The following is a 19,206-nucleotide window of genomic DNA, read 5'->3' as shown; positions in this document are numbered from 1 at the left end:
TAATCCATACTGATAACTGACTCATACACTTTTTTAATGCAGGCCTTTCTCAGATACCTCAGAAAATTGTGGGGAGAGGAATTTGATCAATTAAACATAAGTAAAAGTAAAGCTGAAAGTCGAGAGTGTGTTCTGGCTCAGAACAAGACAAACTGACACAGGCTTTACACGGGGCTTCCAGCAAAGGCACTGCTCCTGCCTGTTCCTTTTCTGAACCAATCCCCCATCTGCAGGGGGTGGTGAGGATGGATGTTTGCAGCTTGTGCTCATGCACAAAACCTCCTGTGCTGTTGCTCTGGTTCCTTGTGATACAACCAGGGCTGTGATGCCAGCTGAACTGTATCCTACCTTAAACTGAAGGAAAAAAATCTTGCAAAGGAGTCTTAAAGACTGAATGAATAAGCCTGAGATGTAGTAGAAATATGGACCTGACTGCAAAGCAGGACATGAGGTTTAACCCTGCCAGCCTCTATTGTCAGGTCACTGGGCAGAAACGGACCCAAGGAGGAGCAGCCCCAGAGCCCAGAAATGTTATTGGGTAAGGATGAGAAACACTTAGAAAACAATGGAAAAACCAGCCCTACTCACACAGATTTATCTCTCCTTGCTGGTGTGAGGAATAGGAGGGAAGAATAATTGAAGATCTTAAATGAAAAGTTAGGGGGCCCAGGTGATCCAAATGAGTTTGGGTTAGGGCAGTTCCAGGGAGCAGAGCCTTGTGCTATGTGGGGCACTCACAGCAGCTTCTCTCTCTCTCCAGCTGGAAAACCAGAATTGTTGCGGCATGTTCTCTAATTCCAGCTATGATTTGTCAACAGGAGAAGCAGAAATATCATTACTAGTTTTTCCCTGTTTTCTCAAGAGGACAGTTTTTCTCCTGCTACTATAAGAACTGGGAGAATGAAAGTTGGCCTGTTTTCAGAGGCACCGAGTGCCTCCAGCACCATCTGGAACCAGGGTGAGCAGCCAAACAGCTCAACAGCACAGAAAATCTTCCTGTTTTCAGACCCCCCACCCCTTTCTGCACAGCTCTGCACGTGAACACTGCATAAAAGATTCTTTCTGATGAGGATCCAGTTGGCACCCACATAAACTGTATTTTCCACTGTCTCCCAACAGGGATGGATTGCATCTTCCTTCAGAGGGAGGCCAGATGATTTTTATTACAAATGAACCAAAACCTTGAGTCAGGACATGCATTACATTTTCCATGACAGCCCTGGCTGGAGTGAAGGATCCTAATAAGAATTTAAGGATAATTGAGCTCCAGTCTATAGCTCTGTAGGCAGGTAACAAATAAAGCAGCCTCCAAATTTGGCATGTCACCAAGTGAGGCTGGGAGAAAGGATAAATGGCCCATTGCTGAGATGAGTGAGGATCAGTCAGGATCCTGACTCTGAGCCCCAGCTGTTCATGGTCTCTGTCTCTCGTCCTTCCCAGGACATGTGGGCAATTTCTATTGCAGTAAATCAAATGTGTCCAAGGCTGGTTTTTGGCAGCAAGGCTGGCTGGTAAAGGGCTGCCTGTGCAAATGGGGACAAACTTTTTAGCAGGGGCTGTTGTGTTAAGATAAGGGGCAATGGTTTTAAACTAAACCAGGATCTGTTTAGATCTGATATAAGGAAGAACATTTTTACAAGGAGGGTGGTAAAACACTGCAGGGTAGTGGATTTCTCTGGAAATATTCAAAGTTTGGTTGAACAGGGCTCTGAGCAACTTGATCTAATTACAGATCTCCCAACTCATTGCAGCGGGCTTGGAGCTTGATGACCTATAAAAGTCCCTTCCAACCCAAACCATTCTGTGATTCTATGAAATTCTGTTAAACTTGGCCTCTGTGACAGACAGATTGTTATGTTACAATGTGGTTTTACAGAGGGATGACAAATTAAACTTGTAAACTTTGAGTATCTCTTGGTAGCAGAATGTATTTATTAGAAGTGCCAGATGGATGGGTATAAAATGCAGTTTGTTTAATCAAAGACAGAGAACAGTCAAAAACGATCTCTCAGAATGGTAAAACAATGGGCCTTTTCTACTGGGCTTTGGTGGCAGGAGGTGGGCAGAACACCAATTTAGTGATCACCAGCACAGCCTGACATTGAGGACTGTCCAAGCAGTGAAAATCCACCCCATGACTGTCACCCTGGTTGTTGTTCTCATTTCTGGGCATTGTTGCCTGGGCCACCTTTAGGTGGATCCTCAAGTACCCATGCCCTGGGGGGCTGCTCCAGGCCAGGCTCTAATTCAACTGCCCTGCAGGGGTTCTGGTCCATCTTAATGATCCCTTTGGCCAAAGCTTTGTTTGTTTTGGGGGTGACTGATGCTTTTTCATTCCCTCCTTCCTTCTCATCCCAATCTGTATTGAAGATATTCCCAAGTATAACCCATGGCCTGAGTGCTACCTGTGTTTCTCCATGTTTTTTTTTTTTCTGATCATGTACAATAAGTAAGTATACGTGCAGCCTTTTCATCACATCAAGAAAGGTCTTTTCCTCAGCTGGAGGCTCATTGACTTTTCTATAAAATTTGTAGTCAGAAGCTCTCTTTAATTAAGACTGTACAGAAAAGAGCTTTGATTCCAGACGTGTGTTACAGCCTGATGTTGTTTTCTCTGTCACTGCAGCAGATTACTGGAAGTGTAGTCCTTGATTAAAAAGATTGTGGGCAATTACATTCCCTCTCCACATCTTCAGCTAGATCAGTAGCTTGTCAGTGGGTCACTGGGAATCAGACTGCCAGAACCTTTGTACATGTTCAATTTATAAAGGACTGGCTTTGGCACAGCACCCAACAGTCCCAGACAGCCAATACCTTATTAATGCACCATTAGCCACAAGGAACATTTTTAAGTGAACCTAATGTACAGGGAGCCACGAGGACCTGCCTGACCTGACTCAGCAGTTTGGAAGGTCTTTTCTCCCTTGCAGGGAGCACACTGACTTCTGAATGTGCCCAGATAAGTGCTGTTTTACCCCTTATTGTAATTTTTTATTTCATTTTTTATGGACTGGGATCACTGGGGTTTGAAAGCAGATAAGTGGGCTGAGGAATAGATGCCTAGAAATTCTCCTTAGGATAACTAAAATGATCAAAGGGATGATCAGTTCCTTTAAAAGTGTCCGAAGAAGATGGGGGAAATTTTAATTTCCTCCCAATTAAAAAAAAAATCATCAATTTACAAAACAGGTAAACTTGGGGGCATTCAATGAACTACCAACAACACCTTGGTAGACAACCACCTTGTTATTGGAAAAAGGGGTTCTTTATTCTGCAGGTAGTGACTTCCCAAAACTTGCTACCACAGAGGAATGCAGGCAGTACCAGCAGGCTTTTTGAACTGGATGAATTACAGACAACTGGCCCAGAAATAGACCCTGAAACCACTAATCAGGGGTCTGCCCTGTAACGTCCTAAAACAGCAGCTGTGGGTGTTGGAGGATGTTTCTGATGTTTTCTTGGATTGCCAATGCTTTTGGCTACCTCTGGAAAGTCCTTTTAAAAGAAGAGAAGATATTTAAGATTCGATCCAATTTCAGCTTCAATCTCTATTTCTATCTGTAAGTAATACAGCTCTAATGCTTTGAAAACCAGGCACTGATCTTTGCTTCTAGTTTAACTTCTGTCTCTTCATATTTACTGAATATATTTCTATTCAGTGCAATAACGAGATTCCTCAAAAGCTCTTCATGCATGGAAAGAAACTAAACTCAAACAGCTCAGTCCTATGAATAATAAGGTGAGATGTGTCCCAGTGGGTCTCTGCCTGTCCATGGCACTATTTCTTTATTGTCACAGGCTCGTTTTATGCCCATGCTCTTGGAAGTTTAATTAATTGCAAATGCAGGCAATGGAGAGTTGCTTTGCAGTACAGGTGACTTTGGGCCAGAAGCAAGTGTACATCTAACATACAGGAATTCCATCCCCACATCTGGGGATGCTGAAGAAGAGACAATTACCTTTGAGCACCAGGACAATTACCTGGAGTACCAGGCACGTACAGAGCATCCAGCCAATGATCTTTAAAACTGTGCAGGGAGCACGGCACGATGACACCATTAGGATTAACTACATTTTCCTACCTCATTTGGTGTACTTCTGTCTGAAGATTTATGTTAGAACAGGAACTAACAGGACTGCAGTCATGACTCCATTCAGAACTAGATTTTTCTAAGGCGGATTTTTATGTATGGGCAAATGCAGATATAGAACAGATTTTTTTTTTTTTTTATACTAAGTATTCTTTGTTTCCCCTTGGACTGTTTTCCCTGCAAGGTCTTCTAGATAATCCTAATGCTGAGCCTGATGGTAGGGAATGACTCCAGATCTCCCACAGGTTCAATGTGCTGCAGCTGAGCCTGGAGCATCTGGAAGGGCAGGACACTGAGCTCAAAATCAGCCCTTGCTTCTCAGCTGCTCAGCTGCAATTCTGCTGTTGCTGTTCCATCAGTGCTGTGCTCAGAGGCTGCTCCTGTTCATGTGCCAGCAACAGTCAGGCTTCTGAAGGCAGGGGTTTCATTGACAACGGGAGAGTGAGGTGGCAGAAGGAGATTTATAACTCCATCGTGGTTCAGCACAGGTCTTCTCTTAGAAGGCAAACGAGGACAAGTGGTTTTGACCAGTTCTGCATTGTTTCTGATTCACAGAAAAAAAATACTGAGATCTTGTGCCATGTCACTGTAGATTAACACAAAGAATATCTGGACACTGTGGCTGGGGGAAAATTGCTCCCTCTGTACTAAAATAGATAATTCTCTTTTGGGTGGAAGCCTCTGTGCAGGTACAGCCTGGCATGCAGAGGTGTGTGAGATGCTCAGGGTTTGTGCAGGGGCAGCTAACACAGTCACAGGGATTGTCTGTGGCAGGACAAGGCAAGGGAACAGGTTTTGTTTCAAGTTCTCTCTTTAGGGTAGGATTGCTCAAGCCACCTGTAACAGCAAAGCACAGACCTCAATTCTAACTGAGTTTAGAAGTCAACACTTTCAAAGGAAGGCAAATAAAATCTTATTGCTTCTATTTTTCTGAATTACTGAAACTAATTATTAATTGAGAAGATGTAAAGCAAAGATAGAAGGAAACTCTTAACAGCAGGAACCTCCAACACTGTCCCCAGTCTGTCTCTGCAAAGTGAACTTTGCAAATGGAGATTTCCTCCAGCACCTCTGTCCATGTTCATGACTGCCCCAGCTGCACCCTCTGCTCTGAGTGCCACAAAATTCAGTTCCTGTAAATATGCCAAGCCTCAAGTCGTGTACAGGCTGGTGGCTGAAGGGGATGGAGTTGGGAAGGAGGCTGGGGAGCTGCTGACACACAGCTTGATGCACGTCCTGCTGCCCAGGTCACAGCCCTGGAGTGACACGGAGTAAATAATGGGGCTGCCTCAGGCACCCTTCCTGGGCTGAGAGAACACTGCAACTGCAAACCATTCAAAAGCACTGAGATATACAGCACTCAGCTAGAATATAGCTCTTTATGGGCATGCTAAAATATGGCCTGCACATGGCTGGGTACCTCTCTTTGAATGACTTTCCCCTAGCAGAGAAAAATGTCTGGCTTCTATTTACATGACTGTGAGCACCCTTGAACTAAATTAGCTTTGTAAATGTTGGACAGGCAGTGGGAGGGTTGATTTCTAGAGAAATTCTTTTAATAATAAAATGCCTCATAAAAACTGCATTGACTTCAACCTGACAGACCGTGGGCAGCTGGAAACTTCTGACTGCTTCACTTTAACCCAGTGCTTTGGGGCTAAGCAAAACACAAATGCCACCGTGGCTGTGGTAAATGGCCCTCATGAGCAGGAAAATCAAGGGCAGCACTGTTTACATCTGCTGGGTCAGGGCTGAGGACAGTGGGAGACTCAGTGAGTGAACTTGGTGCTTCCAAGACACCTCCATGGAGTCAGTGGGATGTACAGGCTGGCAGCCTACACTTGGCATTTCCCACTTTGTGCAGTGCTGTGACAAACACAAACTTTAGACTTCTTCCTCCTCAACCTTTTTTATTCTGTGCACTGACTCACTACTGACTTTGCAGTGAGAAAGACAGTGGGATTTGTGCATTGCTGGGTTCATATTTCTGAAGGTGCCATCTCATCTTCTTCCAAGGCCTCCATAAAAATCAGGTCTGAGAGCTAAACAGTCTCAGGAAACCCTGCTGAACTTTCTCTCAGGAAAGCCTTACTGCCAGAAAGGATGCTCTGATGGGAACACTGCATTCCCAAGCCAAATTGCCCTTGGAATCACTTCCCCTTCTCTGCCAGCTAATAAAACCCTAATTTTCTCAAAGGGAAGTTCAAGCAGAGTTTTGACTTTGAAAAATAAGTGCCAGCAATTACCTGCTGTTTGATATAGCCAGTTCTATTGATATGCAATATTTAATAGGAAGTGTTTAAATATTATAGTAGCAGCATAAAAACCTGCACCTGACCACAAAGAACAGTGTCCAAATTATTTCTTTGGTATCTATTGAAGGTACAGGTTAAAGAAAGTCTTCCAGAAGTCTGATAGGCTGCCTTGTCACAACTTAAAACTTCTCCTATGAAGTAGTTTCCTGAATGCTGCCCTGGGGTGGGTTTTTTGAATTTTATTTTTATTTTCTTGGTGACCTACTGCACTGGACACCAATTAAAGCATTTGGCAGGTTTCTCATAAATACAACCTTGAAACTGTGGAGCAATCTCCTGGTGAAATGTGGCCAGCCTATGCATATCTGTCCATCAAGTGACCCTGTAGATGCCGTGGTCAGGAAGCAAAGCAGATTTAAGGAATTGGGGGTATCCTCTCCACACCACCCTGGTACACAGCCCTGTCAGTTCACACTGCAGGGACTCCTCTCCACCCCCTTCTATTTCAGGTCTTCTGACAAAGCTAATTATGGCAGCAAGTGACTTGTATCAATGACATTCAGGGAACACAAGCATTTGTGGGCTTGGGAGTTCTTGAGCTTTGCCCTGTCTGCAAATTTTCCTTCTTCCAGTGAAAGTGTAATGGTTTGCTACTTATATATGTTTAGGAAAACTCCTTTGCTATGCATTCACCTTTTCTACTTTACCACCAGTCTTGGATAATTAATATCCTCAGAGACCTGCTCTGTTACAGGCAGGGACTCCAAAAACTATCTCCCCTTCTGTTATGTTTTTTTTTAAGCTTGAGAAGCAACACTGCTTTTCTAACCCTAAAATCACAGCCTGGGAACTGGATCTAGGTTCTTTGCTACCTCATGAATCACCACACAGGGACTGATTCCTCACTGGAACTTGGAACAGCCTTATAATTCCGGAGCCAGGAGACATCCTAGCTCCCCCACACACCCTGGCCCTGCATATGGCATTGCTGCATTGCTACTGGATATAAAAAGCCTACAGGATCTGTTTCAGTCAGGAAGCAGCTGGGACTGTGACTGCAGATGAGAAGCAGACTCAATTCACTCAAGGAAAATAAGGCAAATAGAAAACGAACATTATTTTCCTGTCTATAATTGCATTTTAAGTGCATAATAAGTAGATGATGGTAACTATGTGCTAAAGGATCCAACTGTTCTTAATTGATTAAAATAGCTTCTGGAGGCTGTTCTGCTGTGGATCTAACACAACATGGTATTACACCATTGCACCAGGAGGAGTCTGTAGTTGGCTTTGTGTCTCTTCTCTGGGTCAGAGGGTTTTCCACAGTTCAGAGAGAATCACTTGGCACTGACAATCACCTGCCTCTGTCCCACTGACCTCAATTGAGGGGCAACTGAAACGTATCAGCACCAAAACCCTGCTGTCTCCCATGCAAGCTGACTCTTGCATGGATAATACAATGTTCAGCTTCTAGAAGTAAGCAGAGATTGGTGGTCAGACATGCTGAGCTGGGGTCATTGTGCCCAGCTGTTCTTTTCTTTATTTCTTTCCCTCTCCCCCAATGGCAAATCTCTAATATAAAACTCTGTGGGGCTTCAGATTGAATGTATAAATAAAATTCCCCCTTAATAACCCAGAGCAGGCCTGGGAACAAGCACAGGATCAGCCACACTGACAAACTGCAGGGATGGGAGGGGACAGAGGGTTTGGGATGGACAGGTGGAAAAAATCATTTATCCCAGGCCAGGGGACCACACCCAGCTCTATCCTGGTAAATATTGCATTGAGTTAAAGAAGTATGGTGAGACAGGAGCTGGTTTCCTCCTCTGTTGGAACTTCAGACCTGGGACTGCATCTGTTTCTGAGTTTTATATTTCATATCTCAGAGATGGAGGGGAAAAGGTGAGTATTTTTTTTTGTAAGATGAGGTAAGAAAATCAAGAATCTCTTCTCTGTGCAAGGAAGATACTAGAAAAGTAGTTTTCTGTAGGGTCCTAGAATGAAAACATTATTTATCCTACCAAGGCTTTCATTCTCCAGCCAGAGAATGAGGAGTGCAATTCTGAAATGTCTTGAAGTTGGCTGCAGTACAGGTTGTTCAATATTAATTAAAAAAGAAATAACAGCAGCATAATCATTATGGCCAGCCCAGTGTTTTATTCCACCTTCTTTAAATAGATGAAATAAATCACTGACTTAATAAATATTTTCCATGAAGTAGCAGGGCAACTTCTCCAGTTCACTGGCAGGTGTGCAGGCAGCAGAGTCCTGGCAGAACCTGAACACTCACATTTGAAAGGCAGCATCCCTGGACCTTGGCTTTAATTGCAGAATATTAAATCACACAACCCATCTTGCCCTAGGCTCTGTGTCTCATCTGTGTCTTATGTTAACCTGTTGTCAAAATAAATTTGATTTGCAAATATACAAGAGCTGGGCTGATACTTTAATTTCAGATCACTCATCTGAATGCAGTTTTCATGCAAGGATTTAAGCACATGCCTGGTTTTAAAGAGGTACTGAAGGCAGACCTGAGAATAAAGCAGTGAGGACAGCATATGTAATTGCATTTAGGTTCCTCATTTCTTGTAGACTTGCTTAACACTTCACAGATTCCCCGAATGCTCTGAGCTGGAGGGGACCATGAGGATTATTGAGTCTGGCTCTGAGTAAAGGGTCCACATGGGGATTGAGCCCACAGCCTTGGTCTCATCAGCACCCTGCTCAAGCCAACTGAGCTAAGAGCTGAATGAGAACAGGGGTTTCTAGGAAGGATTCAAGAACAAATTTATTCCTATGCCTTTGACATTTCACCTAAGTCCAGCTAATACTGTAAGATTTAAGGTAAGTGCTTGGCTTGCTGGATGGCACCTGGAATTGCCTGCACATTGCTCTGTACTGGACATGGCACTTCTCCCAGACTCCACCTTTATTACTGAATGTTAAGGCAGAAAATTGAAGCATTGATAATTAAAGTAGGCAGGAACTTTTCAACTTTAAAAATTAATGCATTTATCTGGAATCCTCCCTGGAATTCAGATGTTTTCCTCATATCTCAAGAAACAGTAACCATCTCTTTCCTGCAGGTTAATGTGTATGAATTAATTTTAATCCATGTGATAAATGATATAAGATTGAGCTGAAAAAAATACCATAAATCTGTGCATATTATTTTTTAAAAGGCTCAAAATAACTTGGATATGAATACAAAGCCTTTGACATCATGGGTGCTTCAGACTAACATCCACACAGCTGCTAAAATGGAAGTTTGTCATCCCAAGCATTAAATGGAAGGAAGGCCATAAAAATTAATTAAACAAATATATAGGTAACCTGACCTAAAAACTCAAATCATGTTATTAGAAACTCAAATCAATGGGTATTTGTCTTGCAGGGCAAAACCATTACTGCTTACAGAAACATTAAAGAACTATGGACTTGGAACAAGTAGATAAAAATCTATTTTGGAAGGCTTTTCTTCCTAGCACAGGGTATTTTCAAGAGCATTTAATTGCACGTTTTAATTTTGGAACTGAATGGTAAATCCCACACCACATTGACTGAGACCACAGCCTCACATAACCCCTGCAGCAGCATTTGCCCTGAGAACAGCAGATTTGTCAATGCTTGACTTGGTTAATATGAAAGCAAGAGTTCTTAGAGAATTCCCTGTGAGAAGTCATTGGCCAGGGTTGTAACAAGCTCCATTTCAAGTTTCAAACTGCAGTGATGTTAGCAGATGCCAAAAGCAGCCTTGGCCCCTGGGATGTGCTGCAGTGCATGAACAGCAGTTCTGTCACTGTCAGAATGTTTCCCAGACCTCTGGGAAGCATCCCCTGCATACCTGGAGTTCCACAGTCTTACCTGGGAGACATGCAGGAAATAACACCAACACATGCTCATTTTTAGCCTTTTTTGCATCTTGGTAGAGAGGTTTTTGCCAGCTCCAGCCGTGTTAGGCTCACATCTGCAGCCTCTCTGAGCCCTTTCCGAGAACGGCCGCGGGCATCTCCAGGCCGCTGGCGGGGCTGAGGCGCTCATGGCGCTGCTCTTCGTGCCACAGCCTGCCCTCAGCTCTTTGTACCTCACAGGACACAACACTGGCAACTGCAGCTAGATGTTTCAAGTGCTAATCTTTACAGAAGAAAAGCTATTTAGCTTTCCGATTTATTTGCTTATAGCCTACGTGTTGCCAGGCTCTAATTGTAGGTAAAGTTCACCAAATGCTGGACTTGGTGACAATAATATAATCTGGGAGTGTTTGAGCAGTGACTGGGAATAAAACTTCTCCCTGGCTGATGTGGTTCAGCTGTAGATAAATAAGCACGATGTGCTTTGGTACATTCCCTGTGCATTCTGCTTCAGTGGTTCACTTCCTCTTGTTTTGATTTATTCTTCTTTTTCCAGCATAAACTTAACATAAGACAGAGCTGTGAAAACTTGATAACCTTAAGGAATTATTCGGGACACAGTGATCTAGGCATAATTCTCTGCTCCTTTATCCCCATGAACAACAAGGACCATAAATCACCTTCCATCTGCTTTGGTGTGCAGTGGCACTCAGGAAATGCTATGCAGAGCTCTCCATCATGCAGATCTAGGCTGGGACCTTGTGGTCACTGAAGTCTGACTTCCAAACAGCAAGTAAAGAAAACCATAAGACTAAATCTTGATTGATTCCTCATTCCTTTCCTTTTTTTTTTTTTTGTTGTTTTTTGGGATTTGTTTTTGGGTTTTTTTTTGTTTGGTTTTTTTTTTTGGTTTTTTGTGTTGTTTTTTTTGGTTTTATTTGTTTGGGGGAAGAGCTTTGTTTGTTTTGGGGTTTTTTTGTTAGTTTATTTTGTTTGGTTTGGTTTGGTTTTTCGGGTTTTTTTGGGGTGGGTTTTTTTTGGTTTGTTGGGGTGTTTTTGTGAATAGAAAAGAAATAAACTAAATCACACAAAACAATGCATGCAGAAGCTACAGCATCTATATATTGCTCTACCTTTACCTTAAAAATATCCTTTTCCTCATTTGACAATCACTGAACTTGGTGAATTTTATGAAACCTGTTTTAAAATATGGAAGAATTGAACTGTGTATAATGGCAGCTTTATTTTGAGAGGGGGTGGGTGGGTGGAGTGTAGTTTTTAAGAGGAAAACTTCTTTTTAGGTGCTTTACTCCAGATACCAAAAGTGATTCTCCACTCAGTCTGACAATGTGCACTCAGGAACTTTACACTACAAACTGTAATATTCAGTGGTTAAGGCAGCAAATTATGTGAGCAGGGTGTTTTACTGCTGTGATTTGAACACCTTGGAAATGCTGAGGCATATTAAAATATTTTGAAGGCATTTAATGAATAATAAATGTATTTATTATTGCTATGCCACTCAAGCAGGGAAAACAACATCAGCTTACATGAAAATAAGTCGACAACTGCTCTGCAGCAAACAGAAGTTGATCATACACAAATCTTTGCTGTGGCTAGAATTATTTTCTTGAATGCCTTTTACACATCATTCCTTCCTTTTTGAAAAGGGGAATTGTGGTTTTCCCTCTTTGCATGCACTTGCACTTCCTCGTCTTTTTTAGTTCCAGCAACTGGAAACTATTTCTTCCTTCTCCTTTTTTGTAACCTGGTGAAAAAGTGCTTTTATTCCTTCACAAATTCCTTTTCTAAACAGTAGCCAGCAAGGACTTTACGGGGCAGTGATTTTCACAGCACCCTTTCAGCGTCCCCAGAGCTGTTCTGCTGTACAAGCAAATGCAGAGTATTTTTGAGAAGGATTGGAAGCAAATGACTTTGGATTTTCTGCTCTGTATTCACACCAGTGTTTTAAGCACAGCTTCTCAGAAAGTTACGGAGATCTAAAAAATATCTAAAAGAAAGAGGTATATAGAATCATCTTTGCTATTTTGATGTGATTATTATTCATTCAAAGACATTCTTGCCTGCTAAATGTATTTTTACAAGACCTTCAGCAGTTATTTAGCACCCTGGATGTTAATTTTTTTTATGGGCCCAATAAGCAACATGTTAATGCAAGTTTATGTTAGCAAGAGTTCCGTGGGGAAAAAAAAAAGAAAGTGCTAATACCATGATAAGAAACTGTAAGAACAGAAATCAGAAAATTTTGCTGAGCAAATCTGTTTAGAAATAGAATTCATCCTTTCATATAAAGAGGGAGGAAACTCTTTAAGATAACCTTAAAAAGAGATCAAGTGGGGAAAAAATGCAGTAGTTAGCCCATGTTATGTGATAAAAGTGAAACATTGTAGAAACTTGATTGTTCCTCTCCTTTTTACTCTGACATAAATTGCAGTTAGAGCATTTACTGATTATTATTCATGATAATACAAATATGGGAAAGAATATAGTAAGTACTGGACCAGATCCTACTTTCCTTACCTCACATGTTTGATCTTCTAATTTTATTCCTTATTTTAAAATTCTCTTTGATTTGGCTTTCAAGGTGAGGAATATTCTTGATAGCAGCAGTGACATGGCAGAGCAGCAGGACTGGCACAGCCATCTGAACCTTTTTTGGAGCTGCTCCTGCTTTCTTCTCCCTCTTAACATTTTGCAAAACTCCATTCTTTTAGAGAGTAATGCTTTAATAATGGAGGAAAAACAGAGGTTTAAAATAGACTGTTGTTTGTTGCTATGAAGTAAGGTGGGAGATTAAATAATAGATCATATACAAGAAAGGTTGAAAATTAGTCTAATCACTCAAAAATTCTGAAGGAATAGCTATTCTTATTTTCCCCTGCTGGTTACTCCTCTGTTTTATGGTTTAAACTGCTTCAAAAAATGCTGACTTTCTCTATGCCATAGAACTTAGAAATATTTCAGACAAGTGCTATTGGGCAGTTGTGTAATAAAATTACTGTCTGCTTGCAATCATATATTCTGTTGCTGTCCAAAGATCATCTTCTCTTAGGGCACCCACAGAATTTAATAGAGATGGGGGAGAAATTTTTCTTTTCCTGATCAGACTTATCACATTTCCCAGACAGTCAATGGGTGAGACACTTTGTTGGATCATATGGTGAAGAGGGGGAAAAGCAAGGAAAATGTCCTAGCCAAGGAGGTTTGTTTGATACTTTGATACTGGTTTGGTGCTTTAGAATTATTCCTTCCACAAGCCCCTTCCTCCCTGAAGAACTGAGCACCTTGGTGCTGCTCTAGCTCTGGGTGAGGCATTCCTGGTTTTCTTGCAGGAAACAGATTTGAGGTACTGTATCTGCTGTGCTGGTTATGGAGCAGGAGCTTTCTCAGAGGAACAGAGCTGGCAATGCTCTTTGAGAGGTTCCCAGAGCTCCTCTGCCTCTGCTCCCCCCATCCCTGAGCAGGGTGGCCTGGAATCCCCTGCTCTGTGATTTTTGAGCTAGGGTTTTGTACCACCACACACCTTTCACTTGGAGAAGATGCTTTCAGCTGATGCTGAGCCCTTTGAGGAGCTCTGTGTGCCCCCAGACAAGGTCACTGGGCCCATCTCAAATCCTGCCACTTCGCTCCCCTGGATGTGCTCAGACTCTCGGTTCCTCCTGACACAGTTCCTGTGCTTGCCCCTGATAAAAATCCATTATTATCTCCTTAGAACAGACCTAACCATGGTGCAAACTATTCTGCATATCATTAACTTTCTGTGAGCAGATGTAACTTGCAAATGTAGGAAGAAAGATGTTGCAGGAAACTTCTGGGGTTTTTTTTAAGAATGAATAAAAAGTAGGTGAGGCAGCACAGATTCCTGTTTTCACTGTTTTTCACTGTTTTTCTCTCTTTGTGGGTGACTTGTTCCATTGCCTCCTGTTATGTTTACTAATGTGTAGCTTAAATTCTCAGTTAATCTACCTCTCAATTCAGCCAAAGGTTTTAATGTAGGAACACAAGGAGATTACAGGAACAAATTGTCAGGAGAAAAGAAAGCTAAAGACAACGGTTCTGATCTCTAAGCAAATAAGGAAGCAAGACTTTCTTTACACAGAGTATCCCATTCTTACCAAATCCAACAGAAAACATTCTGCTAGACAGCCAGTGTTATTTCCTTCTCTGCTATTAATTTTAAAAATGCTGCAGGCATGAACATTTTGCAGATACTTGCTTTAAGATACAAATAGTTGTCCAAATGCAAATAGGAAAATACAATATTTTTTTTCCTGAGAGATGGAAAATCACTTGGAAAATTCTTCTGCACTGTGTCCAAAATATCAGCAAAGCATTTGTGCACTTCAGTGTCCCAAGGAAACGTTCTGAGAATGATGCCAACCATCATTGATTTCCATTTCAGAAAGATTCCTTTCAGAAAGTGTTTTGGTTTGAACAACCAAAAGCAGGCATAGATAATTTATTTTATCAACATTCTCATGCTCATTCTCATGCTCATTCTCTGACAACTATCAGCATAAAAGCTTTATCTTTGGTGGGTGGGTAGTAGCGAATGCAGGAAACCACAGGTTAGTACAAAAAGGATTTATTCTGCATTTGTGTGTTTTCTGACAGTGTCTAGCACTCCCCTGCCCACCCAGGCTGTCACTTCAGCACCACTTCAGCCCTACACCTGAGCAGGGTGGGCTTCAAGACCACGACAAGTTCAGCTGGCTCAGAGTTAGACCTGGGATTACCCCTTTGTGACATTAAAATGCCAATAATGTATGCACCAACCTTGCCAAATCTCTCTCTGTCCTCTGCTTAGAAAGCGTTGACTCCACAAAACCTTCTTTTAGGTGCCAAATTCATTTATTTCAATTCCTGTGCTGGAGTCAGCTTCCAAACAGGCTCCACAGCAGTTTGCTACAGCTCCTGCTTCCAGCTGGCCAAGCTTTGAAGTGCACTAGGAAGGCTCACACGTTCCTGGAGATGAAAGGTTTTACTCTTTACTTCATTCACCTGAAGAAATGGCTTCCAAAGCTCTGCTAAAGCCATTTTCAGCAATGTCCATGTTGATGTGTTTCTGTTATTACTGTGGCACAGTACATAATATGGCCATAACTGCAGATGGGGTAGGGAACTTCAATGAAAAGTATTACTTCCAGTGTGGTAGGGTTATTATTTGGTTTCCAAGACAGCAAGAAACCAAGGTCATTCATCTTTAGAAGTTACCTCTTGTCAGCCAAGACAGAGTAATACACTGCCTATGAGCTCTAGACCATCTCAGAAAACCAAATAAATTTAAATCACTAAATCAGAGTTCATAACAAACCTCAGCCTAGGTTGGTTGCTCCTGTGGTTCTCCTACACAACCAGTCTGCCCCTTTCAGTGTTAAACTATAACTCCTGTGAATTTTAACCGAGAATAATTCAAGGTGGCACTCTGCTGCCAAGCTGCCCAATGAAGTCACTGGAGCACACAGAAATGGTTTTGAGGGCAGCAGGCTTACAAACACACTTAAACTTTGAATATATGGGGCCAAGTTGCTATGACAGCAATGGTAAGTGCAGGGCAAAGGGTGAGACTGATCTCTTGTATTTGCAATGTGTAGGCTGAGAAGTTTCACCTACCACACATGCAGCATGTCCAGACATTTGAAATCCAGGCAAGCACCACAGAAGAGTTTATTCCACAATCAGTAGAAGGACACTTGAATGATAACCACAAGGGAAAAAAAGCCCAGAAGTCAGCTGAGGTGTTTTCTTACGGATGGTGACTAATTAAATGTCACATGAAAGCATAGCATGACTTTTAAAGCAAGATCCCAGGTGCAGGGGAACCAGAAAGATCTTCTGTAGAGTTAGGCAGCACATTTAGCTCCATCTCTGCTGTATTTAATCTGTGCCCACAGGCAGGGGCAGGGAGCAGTGCTTGTAAGGTGTTATTCCTTCAGGTCTACAGGCTCAGAGAAGGAAACTCAGAGTGTTAAAAACAAAAAAGAGAATAGAAAAGCTCTGAGCTTCTTTTGTTTCATGAGCAACTTAGTATATTGTCTTCATAACACAGACAAACACTGCAAAAACCTTGTGTTATTTGTGGGCTCCAGTGGCTCTCAAGTCCCTCTTAGCTGCCCTTTTTAGTGAGCAGCTGGTGGAAACCCCAAAATGAGCCCTAAGGTTTACATCTCTTTGTGTGTGTACTTGTACACAATTATAAATTAAATGTCCTCTCTGTATTTTACCCCTACTCAACCTCTTACAGACAGTGATGGTTACTGTGCAGCCACTGCTTCCTAACAGCTCGAGAGTGTCCTTTTAAGTCAATCCCAGTGTCACAGGCTAGTTTTGGAGACAAATACTGATGTCAGCAACCCTGACAGGTTGCTGTACAAGTCTGTCCAGCAGCTTGAAATGAAGCAGCACATGAACATACCCCTTCCTTGGCTGTTTGCTGAAATGTTCAGCTGCTTCGTCAAGAGAGACAGGTGTACCCAGCTGGGACCTGCTGCTTTTGCTCTCACATTAGAGACAGAAAATGCCTAGCACTAAATATTGCTTGAGGAAACTTACTGTGGAATATATTCTTCTTGCATTTCCTTTCCAGATTTTGATTTATTTGGTTGTTTTTTTTTTTTTTTTTTGTTTTGCTTCTTTCAGAGAATCTGCTTGACTTGTATGCACTTATTATTTCTCACCAAAATCTCGGTTTTACAAGGATTATATGAAGGAAATGCTTTAAATATAAAAAAAGAGACTCATTCCCTTGCTGGTTTTCTCTACATTTTGTGACCTAGTGTGTCCAAAGGGCTTTCTAAATCAAATCCCAAGCTATGGAGTATTATACAAAACACCCTCCTCAGCTGCAGTATTTCTTCATAAGAAAAATTACTCCATCTACTTTAATTCTGTCTGTAACCAAATTTTATTTGTGCCTGTATTATGCTTTCATTCCTCTTCTAAAATATTATTTCCTTTGTTTCATACATAATTTAAGTCAAGACAATATTAGAAAACAAGAGGAAGGAACAAAACTTTATTGTCTATAACAGCCCAGCTGTGAATGTTTCATGTGTGTGGCAAATAAAGGCCCTGAGGAAAAGCTGGGTGTTTGCCCAGGAGGGGCTGCTCACCATGGCCAGGGTTTGCAAGGTCACGAGCTCCTGCACTTCTTTTTTTCTGCATCATAAACATCACCAAAAATACTCCCAATATACCTCCCAGAGAAGTCTTTTAGGTTCTGATGCAGAGTCAGTGGGAGTCTCCTCACTGCCTTCCTTGGATATGGGAGCAAGACCCAAAGCAGAAGGCAGCTGGGGAAAACCTCCTTCACAGATGCAATTCTGAGTTTGTTTGGGTTTTTTTTCCCTTGCCGTTACCAACCTGTTCCCATTCTCCAGGCAATTCTTAAAAGAGCTCATTACTAAGATGTGGCAGAAGGAAAATGATATAAAGTGAAAGCAGGTGTTGCCAAAGAGCAGAATCTGCATCTTCCCAGAGAATACCCAGAGTGAGCATGGAGATGGGAACTGTCAGTGCTGTAATGGTGTGACAGTCTCTGAATGGGAGAGAATATAATGCAACTTCAGTGTGCTGACCAAATATAGCACATGAAAAGAGTAAGGAGAGATATTTCTGAATACTTTTACAGCTGAACAAGAATTGGATCAGCTTTACTTGGGTATTTCCTTTCTGGCTGCCTTTTGCTTGCAACTTGCAAAACTGCAGTGCTGATACAGTGAACTCAGAGGCAGAGTATAATCCAGAAAACACCATTTTCTTGGGGTTTACTGATACAGATGGTAGAAAATCTCTCAATTTCTCTTTCTGGGAAGCATTTCTACTGGCTGTAAGACACAAAGATGGCCATGTAATGTTGTGAAAAATAAAAACAAAGCAGAAGCAAGTAATGTTTTGTAAAGTTGTGATTCTCAATATAGGGATTACCTAAATTTTAACCTTGTGTGATTTTCATATGTGGTGATGCTTTTGAAGCTCTGCTGAGGTTACTGTGCAAGGATATAAAATTCTTTATTTTAAAATGCTCTCATGTGCTTGAAGATGAAAGCTTTGAAACATAAGTCCTTAAGAATACCCCAAAATGGAAGACAAAATGAATGCAATGTTTATTTTTTCAGAGTTCAGTCCTTTTGGTTTTGTTACTTTAAGTTTCTAATAATGGGAGACACTTTCCTGACAAGATCTTACTGACAAAAATTGGCTCCCTCTGTGTTGGTAGCTGAGGTTTCCTCTGCTTTTCATTCCCACCATTTTTCATAGTATCTGAGGAGGCTTTTGGCTCATGGCTGTCACCAGGCTTTTTAAGAATAATTTCCCTGGAAGTGTTCTAGGAGAGGCTGGATGAAGTTCTGAGCATCCTGGTCTAGTGAAGATTCCTTGCCCATGGCAGGGAGTTGGAATGGGATGAGCTTTCAAGCCCCTTCCAACCCAAAGCACTCTGTGATTCTAGAATTGATCTCCTCCCAGCTGAATTATGCTCAGACTGAGGGCTGAATTCTAAATAAGCTGGTGAAAATCCAAAACAATTCCACAGCATATGGTGTGATATGGTTATTTGGTAAGAAGTCATAGATATATTGGTGATGCTGACAGAGAGAATGGGAGCTTGAATTTGAATATGGAAACAAAATTGGATGGGTGACATCAGCTGCCTTGGACCAGTTTATGAGACAAACTAAATGTGTGAAGCAGTAAATTCTCTAGTAATCATGAAATCAATCAGATGGGACAGGGAGAGAAATGGAAGGCTTTTCCACCAGGTAGTTTAGATTTGCTTGGGCATGTGATTCTTTACAACCATCAGCACTGATTGAAAGTCTAAAGCAAAGCCTTGAAGGAAAACCTGTGATTTATGATAAAAAGAAATAAATCATGCCCTGTTTCCAGCAGAAGAAATGTGAGCATCTGTGTTTTCAGCAACCTTCTGTCTCATTTCCTCATCTTTCCCTCTGAACAAAGTCCTGACTGACACTGGGGGATACAATGCTC

The 19,206-nt window shown here is 41.8% G+C and overlaps 1 protein-coding gene and 1 long non-coding RNA gene across 4 annotated transcripts in view; one reads left to right on the top strand and one right to left on the bottom strand.

The window, feature by feature from the left end:
* The window catches only part of CTXND1 (cortexin domain containing 1), a 34,702-nt gene that overhangs the window by 11,335 nt on the left and 4,161 nt on the right, over positions 1-19,206 (bottom strand). The gene's annotated exons all lie outside the window — the stretch shown is intronic.
* The window catches only part of LOC110474186 (uncharacterized), a 38,487-nt gene continuing 26,574 nt past the window's right edge, over positions 7,294-19,206 (top strand). For all 3 annotated transcript variants that reach the window (XR_014957613.1, XR_014957611.1, XR_014957612.1), the window contains exon 1: positions 7,294-10,990. This is a non-coding gene — a long non-coding RNA (uncharacterized LOC110474186). The remainder of the gene's footprint in view (positions 10,991-19,206) is intronic.

This window comes from Lonchura striata, chromosome 10 (genome assembly GCF_050655825.1).
Source record: "Lonchura striata isolate lonStrDom1 chromosome 10, ASM5065582v1, whole genome shotgun sequence".
Taxonomy (NCBI): Eukaryota; Metazoa; Chordata; class Aves; order Passeriformes; family Estrildidae; genus Lonchura; species Lonchura striata.
The sequence above is the reverse complement of the archived record's forward strand: the minus strand, read 5'-3'. Positions and strand labels throughout refer to the sequence as shown.